The sequence below is a fragment of the Rhyacophila brunnea genome, unplaced genomic scaffold (genome assembly GCF_057557595.1).
Source record: "Rhyacophila brunnea isolate RB1 unplaced genomic scaffold, BYU_Rbru_1.0 scaffold_15, whole genome shotgun sequence".
Classification (NCBI taxonomy): domain Eukaryota; kingdom Metazoa; phylum Arthropoda; class Insecta; order Trichoptera; family Rhyacophilidae; genus Rhyacophila; species Rhyacophila brunnea.
This window is the reverse complement of record NW_028232806.1, coordinates 4435659-4456918: the sequence shown is the minus strand read 5'-3', so window position 1 is coordinate 4456918 and position 21260 is coordinate 4435659. Positions and strand designations below refer to the sequence as shown.

At 32.9% G+C, this 21260-nt stretch overlaps 1 protein-coding gene across 1 annotated transcript in view; it reads left to right on the top strand.

The window, feature by feature from the left end:
• LOC147074828 (prostasin) overlaps positions 1 to 21260 on the top strand; it is a 50791-nt gene that overhangs the window by 20602 nt on the left and 8929 nt on the right. The gene's annotated exons all lie outside the window — the stretch shown is intronic.

Sequence of the window (21260 nt, the reverse complement as noted above, 5' to 3'; positions counted from 1 at the left end):
GCCTCGTAGAAATATTTTATACCCAATTAAGTGAGAAATACAAATCATTGAAGTTTGTAAATAGGTACCTACATAATTTGAAAACATCTCATGCATATACTCATTATTAAAAAAATTTAAATACGACACCCGACGGAACCTGTAACCGCAATATTCGCGCCAGTGTGCTTTTCCAATTAAGCTAAGGGCATCCTACTTAATTACGACGAATTTAACTAATAGTTCTTACATGAAATCCTTATCAGACTGCGTTATAATGTTGGCTATCGCTTTATGTATATTAAATCAAGATAGGTATATGCATGGGATGTTTTCAAATTATGTAAGTATGTTTAATAATATATGTTATAATTTTACATTATCAAACCTTGTGAATTATTCGTTAAATAATAGAAATAGTTTATTAAAACATTAAATAGTGTTGTGTGATTTAATAATTATATGACTGTGTAAAACTGTTTCGAGGCCCCCTTTCAAATCTTTGGACAAATTAATTTTATTGTGTCATCTGCATCAAATAAACTCGCCGCTGCAAATTATTGATCAATCATCATTAAAATAGCATAGATTATCGCAGTATTTTCATATAAAATTTAATGGATGTTTTCATTTGTTTTTGCCGATTGCCTCTTGGACTTTATGACGTCTTCGTGACGCTGCGGTCAGCTAAGTGACAGAATAATATTTATTTTAAAAAAATACCTTACAGTACAATTACAAAACGCTACTAAACTCTATGCTTGCTATCTAAAATCAAAGCGTTCCAAATCATATTAATTTGTCACTTCACGAATATAACGATGAGAAACTGCGAATAGTTTGAATTTAGCCTAATCACAAACATACTATAGGACTATAAATTGCTTAGTCCAGACTAACAGCTGCTCGTAAACAAATGAACGTTGAATGAAAACTGTTTAGAAATGTTAACAGACATTTGTATAAATACAATACCTCCTCTTCCAAGGGAAGACAAACGCATTTGTTTATTTTCCTAATATAAAGTGGTGCATGGATTTAGCCAGATTTACTCCAGACCATTGGACTTCTAAGTTCTTAACCGGACACGGTGATTTTGCCTCCAAGCTCTGTCAGCTTGGTCTAATAGAATCTCGGACTTGCTTATGTGGCTAATTGCAGGATGCCGATCACATCCTCCGGGAGTGTCCCCATATATCGGTTGAAAGGAAAGATCATCTCAAGTCGGTCCGACCTTCAGTGTGACCGGTCGGCCATACGAGGCTTTTAAAAAGTTTGCGGCATTTTACAGCAAGCGAGAAGGTCTTTTCTCATCGAGAATTAACCATTATAGTAGGAATTACGCAGACTCTAATGCACGCCAACCAAGGTTTTGGGAAGTTGCTCCTGGGACACTTTCGGCACAACTTTGAAGAGCGCCTAACGTTTTTTACGCCTAGGTATACGCCTGCATAACGGGCGGTGGAGGGAAAAGCAAGTGTATAAGCACATTTGTAACGTGTTCATACAAATTAACTGACAAATAAACAAGCATCGTCATATTTGGGGGGCGAAGGGGAATGTTTAAAGATATGGATGTATGCTGAATGTCTGGAATGGATAAAACGTAAATTTATGCAAAAGCAAAAGTTTGACAAACCCTTGTATAATATAATCTTGGCCTGGATTACGTACATTGGTTTTTCTTAATGTTGTTAGATAGGTACCTTCGTATTTAATAAACTCCCTAACAAGATCGTAGATGTCAGTCTTAACCGTAAAACCTCACATTAAAGTAAATCGACTTAAAATAGGGATAAAAAATAATTATGTCCTCATTATGACCTGTACATTTATATGTAACTTTGAAAATCTGGGGGCTTTGATAATTGAAGGCGTCCCCCAAAAAGGGGTCTATAATTATAATACATTATGTCAAATAGTGATTTTTGACTAAAATGGGTCTATATAGCCATTGCTCACGTTATTGAAAAGTTTTATTATTTTATCTGCCACAGTTTTTGAGATATCAGCAATACTAAAATGCTTACCGTAGAAGAGGGGTCTATATGATTATTTTATTATCCAAAATAAAAAGAAAATCTGTCAATGATATAGAGTGCTTTTATGAACATAATTATTATCACAGATATACTCCAAAGGTCCGCATGATCGAATAAAACGTTTTTTTTTCCTCTCCTGAACAATTTTATTTTTGCATGTATACGCTTTTTCGGAGGACGCCTTCAATTATTAATACTTACCTGGATATCGAAGATCAGTGGCGGCTGTTCTATTAATACTGAAGTGCACTGCGCTCCTTATATTTTTTAACAATAAAACGTTAATCAATGTTACAATTCGTAACTCACCAGTCACGGCTCGCAGGGTTGACCAAATGATTATCAAGTATTAAACAACTGGTTTAGACCTGCATCATATCGATATAAATTTTAATTAATTAAAAATCCCTCCATAGGAATCAATTGACACCTCATTAACTTCATATTATTTTATACTGATACGTCGACCAATATACGGTCCCGAATACTTTACACACTGTCAAAAATTGTGTACACATTAAATATATATGAATTTAGCTTATACATGGTAAATCAAAGTCTGTTTAGATGCCTGCGAATTATAGATATTTTCGTCATGCAACAAATATTGTGTCTTTTCTTTTCTATCTACCATTGTTTAATCTAAATTATCTTTATCTTTCACAGTGGCGTAAAGTGAGAGTGGAAATAATAATATATAAATAAAATTTAAGTGCTTGATGATGACCAGTGAAATTTCAACTAAACCAAGTTAACAGTCATGATTGAGATCCATGATACAAGAAAAATAACAAAACAACATAATGAAGAAGAACGGAGAGTTCCCGACAACGCCATAACTAAATTTGGAGAAGTATTTAGTAACCAAGTTAATTTTCATTTGATATTTTTGAATCCGTTACATGGTTGTGGGAACAGTATCGCTGTTTGCATTACAGTTGAAAACGAAAAAGGAAATTGGGTTTTAAAAATATATTGGGAAAATTTTGATAAAACGGGATACAACCATTATTGGAAACAGATTCTTGAGCAATTTAATTTTTCCAATAAAAAATATGAAAATGAAACATTTAATCGATCAAGTTCATATGAACACAACTACTATCAAAATTATGTCCAAAATGATGCGCTTTCAAAAACCGCGGCTAAAAATTTGTGCACGTTGGGAAATAAACTCACAATTATTATTATTAATATTCATGATGTAAATTACGTGTATAATTATAATTGTTGTGAATTTAACAATATTGATAATTTTGTGAGAGAAAATGATTATTTGAAAAGAAACAAATGTTGTTTCAAAATACAATATGTAACTTCTTGCGGAGGATTTTTTGAATCTGAGAAATATACGAAACAAATATTTAAATTTGCAATATCACGTCACCTTCTGTATTGTCTCGGTTATAAATTTATAAATAATACTTTTAATAACTACGAGCGTATTGTTCTCTATGGTTTCGGGCATAGAGAAAATAAAGCGGTCATCTATGCTAATGAACAGCAATTTAATAGCCACGTGAGTGTTAATAATTTATGCACGTTTGACCCTGAAATGACAGATGATAAAAAATTGCCAGAGCTCAAAAGAATCGATAGAGTAATACTCGAACAGGATTTCCGCCGATTGAAAAAAAAGAAAGCGAAATGTCATTTTAACCATTTTATTGACACAAAATTAGTACGCGACAATGGACAAGAAGATGAAAAAATAGTCTGCGATGATAAATCGTTGTGTTTTGATGACCTACCGGAGTCAAAAATTGTTTTTGAAAATGGAAAGGACTCGCGCGAGATGAAAAAAAAGAAAGTCGACATTGAATGTCGCTCGGCCGACGATCGACGTCGCGGATTCGATCATATCGAAGAGATGGTCGGCTCAAATGTAACAAACAATAGTTTTGGAAATGTCTTTAACAATGGATGCAGAGGCAGGAAGAAGGGGTGTGGGAAAGGTGTCGGAATTAGTGCGACGAGAGTTGTCATTGTCTTCGCCATCTTGATACATCACACTGATGCCATTGAAGGTGAGATGTTATATTTGTTTTCATTGTATACCTATGTTTTAATCACACTAATTTTATTCTAATGGATTTAAATTTTGTACTATTTCATTTCGAGTCTTGCGACCCGCGTTTCCCCTTTCGGCATTTTCGGGCACTATGTACACTCACCAAAAGGGAAATATACACTAACAGTCAGTGTATAATATATAGAATGACAGGCACCCAGGTCGCAAAAAATGAGTCAAATGGAATAGTACAAAACTTAAATCCATTAGAATTTAAATTCAAATTCCATCAAGTACCTTCGGTCGATAGTATTAACACCATTTTTGTTTAGTTAATAATGCACAAGATTTAATAAAACATTATAAGAAATTTCTTTTAATCAACGAATATTAAATTATTCAGAACATTTAAGAATGTACCATTCTGTATATTAATAAATACGTTGCAAGGCAAGGCCTCGAAATTTACCGGAACGTACCGGAGCAACTTTCCGATTCATAAAATCTCCAAAAATTTTACTCTGTCTTGTGGAAAAATAATTTGACCGTCTGAGCTAGATACGACATATAACATAAAAATCTAACACACTTATTTTTACAAAAATCACATCGAATTAGATAAGTATACTTATTAAAATTTTCGTAAAATTATCAAGCGCTCCGGTTCGTAAAATTTTCCATTTCGAACGCTAGCAAAGCATATTGGCGCAAATTCAGTGGTTACAAATTCTAGTCTCGTTGGGCGTCGTATTTCTTCAAAAAGATATTTTCTACCAACTATGTACCTGCAGGTCTATTCTATACACACGGCGGTTATCGACGGCTATCGACGGTAGTTTACCATATTTATATACTGAGTATAATTATCACAATGAGTTAGCCGTCTAAACTGTCAAAACTGTCTATCTCGCTCTAACAGTTAACACAGCCAAGAGAGGGGCTGTTAAAACACTTTTTGACAGTTTAGTTTAGACGGTTAACTTATTGTAACAATTAACCTCCTCAATACATAAACGTGATAAACTACCGTCGATAGCCGCCTTGTATAGAATAGAATAGACCCACTGAGGTGTTTATCAAATTTGTATAATATTTAACAATATAACATTCTTTATTCAAAACTACAAAAGTATAATATCTCTAGTAAAGTTATATTGAAATTAAATAATTACAAGATAAAAAGAACTTTTTATATACTTACCACGTTTTTAAATTTTCTGTTGAATCATTATCATAAACTTGACAATTCTATGTATTAATAAATACTTTTTTTTGTACTTGGTATAAATAGGTACTGAATAAATATTACAGAATACTGAAATGTCATTTTGACATTTCATATTGATTTCCATAGTAACGCGCGTATATATTAATAATTTAGTTGCTAGGACCATCCCCTTAGCAACCAATAATAGTATTTTACTTTTTACGGATTTCTTCCGAAATAACTTTCCATACAAAACGGAATGAACTGAAAATGAATTCAATTCTACTTAAAGATGGCTAAAAATATTAAAAGAATGCATTGGCATCGTGTTGTGATAATATATTCTAAAAGTTTCAAATGTCTAGCTAGTCGGGAAATTGTTAAAAATCGATTGCAAGATTTGTACTGGATAAACAACCACCGGACAAACAAGAATACGAGCTAAGAAAAACGTGGTAATAAAATAGCATCTCATTTGTAAATTGTTAGGAATTTTCGGCATGATTAATCGGCAATCACAGCAAGTGGATTACAATAGTTACGGCTTCAAGTCCAAGTCCATGGAAATATTTTTCTAATAAGTATGTCTCTGAGTACATATAAGTATATTTTTAATAACCATTCCTTTTATTCAACGAATAATAATTCACAAGATTTGAGAATGTAAGATTCTATATAGGTATTGAACATACATAACTTGAAAACACCTCAAATATATTTAACACACTAGAAAAAAACATATTTGAAAACGCCCGACGGGATTTGAATCCGTATATCCACTGGTATCGCGCCATTATGCTTTAACCAAATAAGCTACGGGCTTCCTACTTCATTACGGTTATTGTAACTAGTAGGTCGTACATGAAATGTCTATCAAATCTTAATTGGTTAAAGCATAGTGCCGCGATACTAATGGATATACTGGTTCAAATCCCGTTGGGCGTCATATTTTTTTTTCAAATGTGATTTTTTCTAGTGGGTTAGTTTTCAAGTTATGTATGTTCAATTTAAGTATATATTTTCAATAAATATTGCTACATTCTGAAAACTTATGTATTATTATTTATTCATTTTAATTAAAAATAGTGTAGGTAATTATAATTTTGCCTATTTAGAGATTGCACCCACGATGGCCTTGTTGTTAGAGGGTTTGTCTCTGAATCCATGGGTCATAGAAAAGGCTAACAATAAATTAATAATGTATGTTTTTGTATTAATGTAAAGACGACATACGTCCTGTTATTAGCAAATGTATTTTATAATGTTGCAGGTATAAATATAAAAACATTTTTTTTTTTTTTACTTTTATAACACCATTGCTAGGCGTTTTTATCTGGGTACAGCTCTGACAAATAAACCTAGTGCATTTTGTACGATCCATTCTACGAGATTTGCCATCTAAATAACACATCCAAGTATTATGTATAATATCTATACACAATATTTTTTTTCGACCATGTCCGATCCTAATAGGATCATATGGGCCTCCACAGAGTAGAGGTTTGTATTAACAGATTTTGTTTTTTTACGAGAAATTGATGTCAGCCACTTGCTCAACCTATTAGGTCCATACCCTGACTCATACACAAATTGAAAAACAATATGTCGTCGGTGTTTTGTAAAAAGGGCGAATTAACCAAAATGCTACTTTACAGGAGGAGGGTTTTTAACTTTTGACATTTATTTGTTTTTTACCTGTAGATGATTATAAATATCTAACAAGTTTATAATAAAGCTTAGAAAGAATACTGTCATTATAATATGTATTATTATATAATATTTTAAAAGATCTAATATGTCACATTTGCTTTTTATTTCGTAATTTTAATTAATTTAATTTTAGTCGATTATCGTTTTTAAGTACTTTCCTGTAGAGATAAAAATTCTCCGTTTTTACACAACAAAGCTAGTGGGGTACATATTGTATTTTCATTAAAATCTCGATTTCGCCAAAATGGTTGATTCGCCCTTTTTACAAAACACCGACGATGTGTACGTTTTGAGTTATAAAAATTACTAAAAACTATGATTACAGATGATATCAATAATAATGTGACGTTTGCTACACATGATTTTGCATTGCGATATTTTATCATTAGTCTTAGTAACCCTTTTTTTCAGATTTACTTTCACATATTTTATTTTCGTTTATATTGTATAATAAAGACGTGTGTTTGGTGTAATACGTTGGGCGAATAACTAACGACTGTTCCTTAAAATTCTTCTGAATTGAGGTGTAATTTCGAGGGCTTAGTGTCAAACAACACTATCTATAAAAGTGCCAAAAATCGTTATTTTAGATTCTTGTAACCCAACAAGGGAAATGTTTATTTAAAACCTAATGTTAATATTTTATAATTTATTGTGTATTGTACATTTATTTTGCTTATGATGATGTTAAAATTTATAGGGATAGTTTTTAAAAAATATGAAAACAAGGGTAACTTATGTAGTTAGCGTTAAACTTTACTGACGATTTAATAAGAAATTAGAAAAGATTGACATAACGTTGTTTGACTATAATGTAGCCATAAATGTAAAATAACGTTATCTCAAAAAAAAAAAAAACACTTTTTTGTAGATAACGTTGTCTGACTTTAAGCATTCGATTTATTCAAGTGGAATTGCCTAAATAAATTCACCTCCACAAAATCCACCATCAAAGATGTATGTCGCTAAGCAGCGCATGACCTACCTTCTCCCACGGAACGTCAATGAATTTTATATTAATGAATGATAGCTACTCGTTTGTTTTGTGACTCTAAATTAATATATTTTTAAAAAAGATAGGGGTTTTTTACTAACACTTCAACTATTCATAATTTTTTTGTTATATTTTTTATTGTGACCCTTGTCTTGATAGGTAGGTAATGTTGTTTTTACCTACTTTATTGTATTGATTTAGTATATAAGTAAGAATTATTAGTGCTCGTTGTCAGTGTGTGTTAGCCTTTGATGAGTATACACAGCGCCTGAAGATGCCGAAAGGCGAAACCCGGGTCGCAAAAAACTACTCAAATGGATTAGTACCTACCTATAAAACTTTAATTCATTAGAATTTAAATTCAAATTACATCAAGTACCTTCGGTGAATAGTATTAATAGAATATATTTTTATTTTTAATCAACGCATTTATTTTAGATTGTGGTATTTGGAGGTCCCTTTTTAAATTTTCTGATGAATCGATTGCGTCAAAGAAAATTGTCGCCGTGTTCACTCCTCAGTATGTCAAATTATAATGATTTTAATTTAGTAATACTATCGACCGAAGGTACTTGATGAAATTTGAATTTAAATTCTAAAGGATTTAAGTTTTGTACTATTCCATTTGTAATGGAAATGTAAAACTGTAAATGGAAACTGGAAATGTAATGTAAAACTCAAATGGAATAGTAGAAAACTTAAATCCATTAGAATTCAAATAATAATTGTCAAACAATGTGTATATATTATGAATGCTTCATTCGGGAGTGGAAATAGGGTGAAAATGGAAATTCAACCTTGATTTTAAAATTCAATTCACAAACCTCTCGCCATTGTATAAAGAAATTAACACTAAAAATAAATAATCCATTCAGAAAATCTCCACACATGTAAACAAAGAGAAGAGAAAACAAATAAGTGATGAAATTGTTTTAACTAACATGGGAAAATCGTCTGCGAAAACAATTTTCTATTTCCAAACAATGCCAGTGTGCGATTTTTAAATTTTCTTGTCCCAAATCCCACGGCGAGTTCCCATATTACTCGGTTCGGTTCCCAAGTGGGGCGGACAATGGCGGTTTGCTTTGCAGGCGACGCGACGCGACATCGTCTATCGGTTAGTCACGATGTCACTTCGATGTCTCTAATTGTTTATGAAACCGCGACTCGATGCGTTAATTGCATTGTCGCATCATGCCAGTGGTGGCTTGCTAGATTTCAAAATTAGAATTATCGGTGTTTTTCATTAATTTGTATTATTTTAAGTTGGGTACACAAATCCTCTTCCTTTATACTTTAAAATTCAACATAAACATCTAATAAAATTGCTCTTAAAATTAAAAATAAACTTGGTACAAGTCGGTTATGGGGAAGCCAGCAGCAAACACATTTTGAAAATAGCCGGATTATTTGTTAGGTTGAGTTTGTTTAGGGGCTAAGTAAGGTTAGGTTAGGTTAGGTTTTCATTCATGAATTCGTGAATTTTGCCAAAATTGGCTTTGACAATTAGCGCAGTTCCTGCCTGGCTTCCCCATAACCGACTTGTACCATGAACTTTTCCCAATCTCAAGCTTAACACACACATCTTCTTCTTTATGTCGTAATTCATTCAATGTATCACTCCAGAAGTTGTAAAAATCCGTGTCCGGAAACTTGTACGTATGCAGTTCGCCGTATTACACTTCACCGTGAAATGTATCGGAAATATCGTCTATTCAATTCCTAAACTACTATAACCTAAACTATCATAAACGCCAATTTTTCGAAATACGTTTTATTACATAAATCGATTCTCTACGAAATTTCCAACATTTCTGTATAAACCCAAATGCATAGGATTATATTGAATTTAAGAGACAATTATTTTCATGCCACTCCTTAAGTATCTTAAGTGACATTATTTGCCAATGTATTAAATTTTTCATAAATTTGAAATTGGAAAATATTCCCCAAAATTTATTGTAATTTGAAACACAAAAAATATTTTTTTAATATTTCGATATTACAGAACTAAATCGAATTAAGTATAGGTTCATAATTTCACATTGTATGATTTGGCGTTTAGGATAGTTTAGAATTGAATAGACGATATATGGCCGTATATTAAAGACCGTCCAACTTTTTTGGGTCGTATAGTACTGACATAAAATTCATGTCTACATAAAACACGTTTCTTGTCGGTTTACACTTTACAGGAAGCCAGCAGCAAACAAATTTTGCCGATATACTGGATTATTTGTTAGGTTAGGTTAGGTTTTCATTCTTGAATTCATGAATTTTGCCAAAATCAGCTATGAAAATTGAATTAAGATTCATATTGAATCTAATAAAATTGGAGACCGTACCTATAGTATACTGTCATCTCTTTCCGATACGAAAGCTCACGGCGAACTGTGCCACGGTGAAATGTTTTAGAGTATCCTCCACGTAACCTTGCCATTGTACACAGTGACAAGGATTTGTGTGTATACGCAACCGTATAATTGTATTAGTAAAAGCCAGGCACTCGATTGATTTACTCACGTACACCGTATAATTGTATTAGTAAATTCCAAGTTTGGTTTAATCACGTTTTATTTCAAAAAAAATCTATTCCAAATGGCAAGGTTACGTGACGGCTACTCTACATACAATTTACATGTACTTAACCTTAAAAATCTACCCTGCTTCTTAACTTTCACGATCTCGTCAAAGTTGCATTACAGTGGGGATGCCTTGCATAAAACAGGTGTTCAAAGCTGTGCAACTCGCCACACGGATTGGGTCATTAGAGATCCTGCATTTCACCCCATTTTCTTGAGTACGACCTACTTTGGTTGGAAGTATGTTGAGAACTTTACACCAAGGTTCACTATAACCAGGCTGCTGCACTACAGTGTAAACTTCGATCGCAGTGCTAGTTATTGCTCATATTTCGAATGTAATATGGTAAACTGTTTGTAGAAAATGATCATTGTTTCATAATTAAATAATTGGTAAAACGTTAATTCAATTGTCGATATAAATTATACTGATGGTTTTATAAATGCGTTTAAAAATTAATAAATATAAAAAATCTTAACACCACTGCACATGCATGTACTGAAATATGACTATATTCTAAAACATTAGAGCTAGAGGTTTAAAAAAATACTATTTTATGTAACAAAAATACTTTATGCAGTCTAAAATAAATATAAAGGATAATAGGGCTTCAAAATTTTATAAATTGATTATCTACAACGTTTAAGGTATGTCCAGGATCATGCTTTGAAAATAGAAAAAAGCTCAATTTTGACCCACGCTGAGCACGTCCGCCCTTTTACATTTCATTTTGCTATACTTTAATTTGCTCTATCTTGAGGAATTAAGGGCGATCCGTGTCGCTTTTCTTCTTCACAAATCTTGGTAACATATTTTGTAATGATATTTTTAGCCTGAGATTGCAAAGGTAAGCATTATTAAATCGATAACTAATAAAATGACTGCGCGACGCATCGATATAGACTAAAATCGTGGATCAGGAGCGTTAGGTGAACGCTTTCTAAAAGGGGGTGCATCTTTAGTTTTGACGGCCAACGCAACTTCAATGCGCACTGATTAATAATCAGACTGTAATTCTTAGCATTTTTTCTGGTCACCAAGGAAGTCGAAGAGCAACGGAAGTAAACGAGAGTATCTTCAATGGAAGGATATTTTCGTTATTAAGTTTAGGTACCTAGCTATTTCTATATATACCTAATGATTCTCCTCGATTTGCCACCTTTCGAGTAACTGCCGCCCCCAAGCGACGCTCAATCTATCTACCACCACGGGATGTCACTGATCGCAACTTGCAATTCAGTGCCGCGGCCTAACTATAATTGACCATGCTTTCCGAGTACGATACTCGAGACTGGCATCGGAGGATAAAAGCTCTGCTGACTTCATCCATTAACGAACTCGAACGGTAATTCAGTTTTAATATACGGACAGTCAGTCATCTCGGGTGACAGGTATAACGGTCAGGTGACTTTGTTTCTATAAAGTGTCTTTTTATCTTTTTCATCTTGTACCAAAACATATCGTATCGCTGTTGACATTATTGATCCGTCTTCTCCGCGCGGGGTGCAGATTGACGTTGGATACAGGGAGGGACGATTACAGGGAGAACTCTAACATTTTCGGGGTTGGTTTTAGTGATGTCAACGTGTTTGATATAATTAATACGCCTCACGGGCAAATGGTTACACTACGGAACTTTAAAACTACCAGGAAACATAAAATGATAAACCAGAATAAAATATAATATGAAATTAATGAAAAAACGATTGAATAACTGACGTATATCATTCAAAACATCTCCACTTCAACAGTGACGTCCCTAAACAAGATGCCGCCCCTAGGCAGTGCCAAAATGCCGCCAAAATTTTATACAGTACTTTTTATCATCCTTTCATGACTCAAATATTTAAGAAACGTGTTGTATGGATACATTACTAACAATATATAGGTATACCACTAAATCTAATTTAAATGCCATCTCTACTTCAATAGACAATATTGTGAGTATTCGGTTTCAGATAGGTAGATACATTTAAAAATACACATGACAATTTCAAAAAGTGAGTGACTGGCAAACATATTTGGATAAGTTTTAAATTAGGTATGCACGTGTCATTACTATTCACCAAGAACGTGACGTCCAAGGACAACGGAAGTATACTAAACATCGCGAAACCGACCAAAAAATAAAGTCCTGTTAAAACTTATTTATTAAAACTGTTTTCAACCAACCAATGAGCTGTATTTTTTGGAAAGTTACCTTTGGGTAACTGCCGCCCCCAAGCGACGCTCAATCTGCCTACCCCCACGGGACGTCACTGCATTTCAGGCTTTATAAAAATTGTGTTATTTTATTATTCTGATCCAACAATTTAAATGTCAGGCTTTTTATATTAGAGCATCTTGGAAAGTTTCGTCGAGGTCCAAATGTAGAAAATCATTGTAAAAGATTTGATGTTCTCATTCGAAGAAACGATTCGATAGGGAGTATACCAGTAGTTGCGACTTGAAACTGTCTTCGTAGATAAACATAAATATGTATTGGCATCTAAGAAAGGACAAAAGATCTCAGATAAATCATTCAACAGAATTGGAGGGAAGACATGATCGACGTACCCTCACTGAGATGAGATGAAGAAATATGACAGCGAGTCAAAGCCTTGGTAAACTTTTAAATAAAGTATTGTAAATGAGAGCAGCATATTTTGTATGCGTGGAATGTTGCCATAAAACTTATTAATTTGAATTTTTAGTATGAAGACAATATTTTGATTTTTATTTGTACCTTCAATAGTTATAAAAGGTTCGTTTAGATCCCATTTGAGGTACTCTTGTTTTTCTCCTCCCCCCCCCCCCTTTTTTCTAGTGAATCTAAAGGCCTCCCTTTTATTTATTTAATCGACGGCCGTGACGTAGATTAGTACGTTAATATAAGTCTTTCTAGATAATATTATAAACATGGAACATAATTTTTAAATAATTACAAGATAAAAAGAACTTTTTATATACCACGTTTTTAAATTTTCTGTTAAATCATATAAACTTGACTATTATATGTATTAATAAATACTTTTTTTGTACTTGATAGAAATACTGAATAAATATAAAATACTGAAATGTCATTTTGACATTTCATATTGATTTCCATAGTAACGCACTATATCTTAATAATTTAGTTTCTAGGACCCCCTTAGCAACCAATAATAGTGTTTTACTTTTTACGGATTTTTTCCGAAATAACTTTCCATACAAAACAGAATTAACTGAAAATGAATTCAATCCTGCTTAAAGATGGCTAAAAGTATTAAAAGAATGCATTGTCATCGTGTGATGATATATTCTAAAAGTTTCAAATGTCTAGCTAGTCGAGAAGTTAGTTAAAATCTTGTCTTGGACAAACAAGAAAAAATTTGTACTGGACAAACAAGAATACAAGCTAATAAAAAGTGGTAAAATGGGTTTGTCGAAAGAATTTCGACTATAATTAAAAGTAGCTCAGTTTGGAAATCGCTTCAGTGAGTATTAAAAGCCAGGATTTAAAATTTGTCGCAATTTAGTATGACTCCTTAAGCAAAGTGGTCAAGTGCGTGGGCGCGATACCCGAGAGATGCAGGTTCGATTCCGGCGGGGTGTCTTACTTTTATCAAAAAGATTTTTTCTATTTGTTATAAGTAATATATTTTCACAGAAGTGTTTTCAAAGTTATTTATGTTCAAAAGTAGCTTTATACGTTATTTTTTTATGTTATGACATTTTAAATTATTTAGCTAACGTATGAAGTATGGTTAAGTTGGTCATTCATTTATGGCACTACAACCCTTGATCTGTCTTGGCCTCCTTCAAAAACTTCCTCCACCCTGGACGATCCAGTGCCGACACTCTCCAATTGCTTTGACCGAGCATTTTTAAATCTCCCGTGGCCACAGTCCAGCCATCTCAATTTCGACCGTCTAGGTCTTCTCTTGCAATCGGGGGTTGCGTACATAGCCCGCCTTGCCGGTATGTTCTCCGGTATTCTATGCACGTGGCCGATCCAGCGGTTAAGTTCAAAGTTGGTCTACCTACACAAATATTAACATCGCTCAGTTTCCAGTTGCCATAACCGATTTTTAGGTGCTCACAATGGCTGCCATTTTATGTTTATTGTGATACTTACTCGAGTGCAGTTATAAACGGTATTCACAATTTCAAGATGATCTTTCAACTAAATAATACATCATAATGCTGAAGTGCAGTATTATTTGTTGTTTATCTTCTCACCGTGACTGATTGTCTTGTAATGCGATCTGCAGATTGATAAATAAATGTCATTGCAGTAGTGTGAAGTTATCTGCAAATTAACATGCAATGCAAAGTCACTTGTAGCTAACTTAATCAGTGGCCCAGAGGTTCTTATTTTGCTTCTATTTCATACATTAAGGCGAAGTCTTCACTGAGCCTTTTTTAAAGAGGCACCTAGCGGAAAAATACGAAGCTTGCAATTTGAGACATTTTTTTTGATAATTTACAATATCTGAAAACAATAAAAAGAAAAATATTTTTTATTTTAAGTCAAAGACAAACTTACAATTGTAAAAAATATAATAAAATGTGAATTTGTTGTATCGGACCGCACCCTATTATTACATATATTTTATGGTCATATTTATTATTAAAATTTAGTTTATTAAGTTTTCCAAGCATCACTTAAGGGGGGACATGCTCGTCGAAGGTCAAAATTGAGTTTTTATTGTATTTTCAAACCATGATCCTGGAGACTCCTTAGACGTTGTAGATAATCTATTTATATAATTTTGAAGCCTTATTATCCTTTATAGTTATTTTAAACATTTGATGACTGCATAAAGTATTTTTGTTACATAAAATAGTATTCTTTTAAACCTCTCGCTCTAATGTTTTAGAATATAGTCATATTTCGGTACAGAACTGTGCAGTGGTGTTAAGATTTTTTACATTTATTAATTTTTAAACGCATTTATAAAACCATTAGTATAATTTATTACGAGATAATTTTTGTAAAATATTCACGATAAAAAATTATTTTGATAATCTCTGTGATCCCAAATTTGACAAGAATTAGGCATTTTATTATTCAAAAAATCGGCAAGATTAACACATTTGAAGATGATTCTAAAGATACTTATTTTAAGCTATGTCTTTGACCATTCAAGTGTGATAAAAATCTTATGAATAATGATTGCTTTATAATAATTATTGACCTAAGAATAAGGTAGTGTTTTTTTGAAATACGCCATTTCTTTTGTCATTCTCTAGTAGTTAAGCTACAACATACGGCCGTAGCCATAAAATGACAAACTATAATTAAAGTAGGGAGTAAAATTATGTTAACGCGCGTGTTTGAACATGTACCTAACCGATTTTTTTTTATTTTTTTTTTTAAACGGTACATGTTCAAACACGCGCGTTAATATCATTTTACTCCCTACTTCAATTATAGTTTGTCAATTTATGGCTACGGCCGTATGTTGTAGCTTAACCACTGGGGAATGACAATAGAAATGGCGTATTTCAAAAAAACACTACCTTATTCTTAGGTCAATAATTATTATAAAGCAATCATTATTCATAAGATGTTTATCACACTTGAATTTTCAAAGACATAGCTTATAATAAATATCTTTAGAATCATCTTGAAATGTGTTAATCTTGCCGATTTTTTGAATAATAAAATGCCTAATTCTTGTCAAATTTGGGATCACAGAGATTATCAATATAATTTTTTATCGTGAATATTTTACAAAAATTATCTCGTAATAAATTATGCTAATGGTTTTATAAATGCGTTTAAAAATTAATAAATGTAAAAAATCTTAACACCACTGCACAGTTCTGTACCGAAATATGACTATATTCTAAAACATTAGAGCGAGAGGTTTAAAAGAATACTATTTTATGTAACAAAAATACTTTATGCAGTCATCAAATGTTTAAAATAACTATAAAGGATAATAAGGCTTCAAAATTATATAAATAGATTATCTACAACGTCTAAGGAGTCTCCAGGATCATGGTTTGAAAATACAATAAAAACTCAATTTTGACCTTCGACGAGCATGTCCCCCCTTAAGAGATATTTGACTAATTCATAGTTTTAATATTTTTTATATCTATTTTAAAAAACATCGATTTTTATAAAAAATATAAATGTGTATAACTTGAAATCCTTTTTATTTTTATATAAATATTTTATTTATATTTATAAAAATAATTGATTTGATATAAATAAAAATGATTTCAAGTTATACACATTTATATTTTTTATAAAAATCGATGTTTTTTAAAATAGATATAAAAATATTAAAACTATGAATTAGTTAGAAGTTATACTTCTTTGGCGTAACAAAAAAAAACAAAACGTTTGTATACAGCTGACTGATTCACAGCTAACTTTATACTGTCGCGCACTTTCGTAACGGTGTGCGCGCGCAGCTCTCAATTTCACTCTCTACTCACGCCCCAAAAGAAGTATAACTTAAAAAAAAAAACAGAATACGCCCACATAAAATCGCAAGGATGGATTCGAATCCAAACTAAGAAGAACATAATAATATAAATATCTGTGCCTTTTTGTATTCAGAGCTGATTGCTTTTGATCTTCTTTCCTTGCTCCCGTATTTCCATTAAAATACTCCAAATCGCTATACGCGAACTAATTTTCAAGGCTAAAATAGTAGGAGATAATAATATACAAAGTGGGCAGTAAATTACACAAACGCTAAACGGCACACAGTTATGTTATGAGTGTATTCCTCTCTCCCAGTTAAATAAGTTTTTTTTGCGTAAAGAATACATATTATGCTAGACTGTAAAAATACGCTTTTTTTCATATCCTTGGGACTTCGAGGCGTTTGTAAGTCATAATTCCATGTCGATTGCTTCCCACGCCAACCAGGCTGATCAAAGACGTTGAAGAAAGCCTTCCCTATTAGATAGAGTAAGAGTCTACCTGTATATTATGAATGAAACCCTGAAAAAACGTTATTCTTGAAGGTATGATTAAATATTAAACGGCACTGGGACAACTGGACGCCAGGGCAAGTGGGCGCCGCACTATCGATATATTCAATAAAGAAAGTAGACGAGGCAGTTTAATAAGTTGTTATCTACTACTTAATAATTTTAATTTATTTTGCTCTTAACATAATGTTTTTATTGCGGATTAATAATTATAATGCCTGACGCTTTATATAAAAATATAAGAACTCTCTTCTTGTTGGAACTTAAACATGTGTATAATTAAATCATTATTTACGTGTATTTACGTGTACATATTTAATTCTTAGTACCTATAATTCACAATTTCGAATTTCATTCGATTACGTAGCGCCCAGTTGTCCCGGCGCCGAATCGTCCTAAACCCTATTAAACTATTCTCGAGGTAGTTTTTACGGATTGAAAATTTATTATACTGTAGAAAATATTGGATTATTAACGTCACGAAACGACAATCTATTCAACACAATTTTATATTTTCTCAGTCAGGCGCGCACAAGGGTGGGGTTTTCTGGTACGGACCCCCCCCCCCCTACCCTAGAAACTGAAAAAAATACAATTTAGGTGAACGGAATATTGCATCTCCTTCTTCTTTGCCAGGGCCTCAGGAACTCATGACTGACGATCATGACCTGGATGATTTGGCCGTCGAACAGTATATGAACTGTTTGAACCCACTCCTGTTAGAATTATACGATACGCAGGGCTTGTAGCCACTGGAAGACCCGTGGCACTCATAAATTGATGCAACTATCTGGGACAACCAACGTTCGGTTTCATGTATCTGGATAATTGCGGTATTCCACGGTTGAAACGACGATAAGCTATAAGCAGTAGGTGGAATAAATTTGGAAGTCAGTAGATCTGCTAGATTTTGTTAATCCCGCTCCCTTTACCACCGCCTTAAAACTCAATAATAATATTATGGATATTTAAAAAATAAATGATTCCCCCCCCCCCTTGAAACCATTTGTCTGTGTGCGTGCCTGCAAACAGTCCACTGTCCATTAAATATAATATGACAGTTATTATTTTTACAGCATTTCGCATTAAATAATATTTATCAGTTTGAAGATTCAGGCATTCGCAAAAGTACATAAGTACATTAAAAAAACCTATCAAAAGTAATTACAATGTAATGCAGTGACGTCCAACCTTTTCATCGCTAATAGCGTCTTTGATCATCTAAAACTAGTACAAAATAGAGAATCAAAAATATGGATCCGTTGTATGAAACTAGTGATGTTTTGTGGATACCTATATGCATGAGATGTCCACCACTGTCATTTTCAAAAATAATTTTATTGAGAAGAGATACGTTACTATTTTTACTAGATACGTAGGTGGTTGTAATTTATGGTTTTTATTTTGTATCATGAGGGGCCTCAAAATCGGCCTCAGGCCTCCGCGTCCATAAACTCGGCACTGCATAAAATCCATACGAAAAACTTGAGCCGTAACCAGGGAACTCATAAATAATGGGAACTGAAATACCTAACGGGTAAGGAGAAGCAGGTAACCGATCTCGAGTAAGGAAGAATCCTGGATAAACTTAAACACGTGTCAAGAATACGTCATGCGTCGAATACTGACAACTGCTCTCGGTTTATGCATTGATGCTCATTTAATATTGTTGTATTACATACACTATTGCACGTCTATAATACATGTTTCATTTTCGTAGGACACTCACACATTCAAAACCCTGCGTCAAAATTTAGTGTATAGAATATTGCCTATTTATTGTGGGTGAAATGCAGGAATGACCCAACCCATTTGGCGAGTTGTACAGATTTGAACACATGTATTCTTACTGAAATGTAACTTAGTCGAGATCGTACAAACTTAAGAAAACTGTGCGAATTCTGAATATATGTGTATTAAAGCTTGAAATTTAGAGAAGTTTAAGAGCAATTCGATTTTTATGTAGAATTTTAAAGTTTGAAAGGGGGGTTTTGTGGGTACAAGTTAGTTATTGGGAAGCCAGCGGCAAACACAATTTGAAAATAGCCGATATACTAGATTATTTTTGTCAGGTTGTGTTAGTTTAGGTTAGGTCAGGTTAGGTTTTCATTAATGAAATTCATGAATTTTGTCAAAATCGGCAATGACAATTAGCTCGGTTCCCGCCTGGCTTCCCCATAACCGACTAATACCGTTTCATGTATTTTCGTAGGACACCCCTGCATCAAAATGTAGTATATTGACTATTGCCTATCAAAATTCTATTTATTATCTGTTCTGTAGTGTGTCACAATAAAATTAACCTGAATTACCATAATATTAATAGCTAGTTTTTTTTAATCAAATTCAAAACAATCATGACTCATTAGTCATTAGGCATTTCCAACGAGGGGCATTATCTACCTGCACACGAGCAAGAGTCGACAAATTAACATCAAAATGCTATGCTACTTGTGTCTTGTCTCGAATCGGGTCAAAGTTGTGACTTGAATTTAAATAATATTAGCGTGGTGTTTTGTTACTTTCTTAATGAGAAGCGAAAGTTCGTGGCACGCCTCTGATTTTAAAAAGGTCACAATTATAATTTAAAATAACACACGCCGACTGAATAAGTTTTATTGTTTATATTTTTAATTGCATCTGCAGTTTGGCAAGTAATTGTATTATAATTCTCATGTACGAGACGTACTCGAAGTGCAGCTCGAGTAAACATAATAATGTATTCAGTACGAGAAATTCTTACTATTAAAATTAAACTATAAAAATATATAGCCCACGATGCAGTGGCGAATGGTGGAGGTATGCTGTTATTATTCGACATAAATAGTGCACACTAAATTTCATCAGTCATACTTATTTGTTTTCATTGAACTAAGAATACAATTTACAGACGGTGTTAGTTAATTTTATGAAAATATTAACATAATTATCTAATTTTATGTGTGTTTTATAAAAATAAATGTGTTAGGTTTTTTGTTATAATATGGCATTCTAGCTCAAACGGTAAAAATAGTTTTTCCATGAGAATGTTGCAGATTTTACCACCCGGAACGGCGATCCGGTGCGCCCCGGTCCATTTCGAGCCCTTTTTTGTTTGTTGCAAGTGCAAGTGCTTTAGCATTGCCGATTTATCCATAACAAACTTCACATATAATCAAGCCCTCCGCATGAGCCGATTTTAGTGAGTAATGTTGTACCAAGTGCATAGCCAACACGCCAGTGTTGCCACAATATAATTTATAAAAACATCGCTTGTAAAATTATAACTTTGGAATAAATATTCGATAACTGGCAACACTACGACACGCACACTGTCACATATATTTTCGAATAACCCAGGAAAGGGTCGCGGAGGAAGCGTGCGATCCAAGTGCGTGAAAAGTTCATCATGTTTTGAAGGACAAACACTTGCAATAGCTCTATCTATATTTTTCTATAATCTAAGCATATAATCTAAATAAAATAAATATCTAATGTGTACCTATTTGCCAGGAAGTTCGCTGAAATAAAACGCTTCATATAATGTTACCAGCTTTATAATAACATTAATCACCGTTCCCAATAAGCTACTAATATTTTTTATGTATATAATCCCATAGTAGAAAACCAGTGAACCTATGTTGGTGTTTGATGGCTTTAATTAAATACTTACGATCCTAAAATGACTGCAAAATTTATTACAACAACAAACAACTAAAAACCAAGATAGATTCTTTCTTAGGCCGCTAGATTTGGGCTATTATCCCAAGAAGCCACGAGTTGTGTTATAATGGAATTCAATTTAATATATTATCTTCTCTCAAAAGTTATGTACTA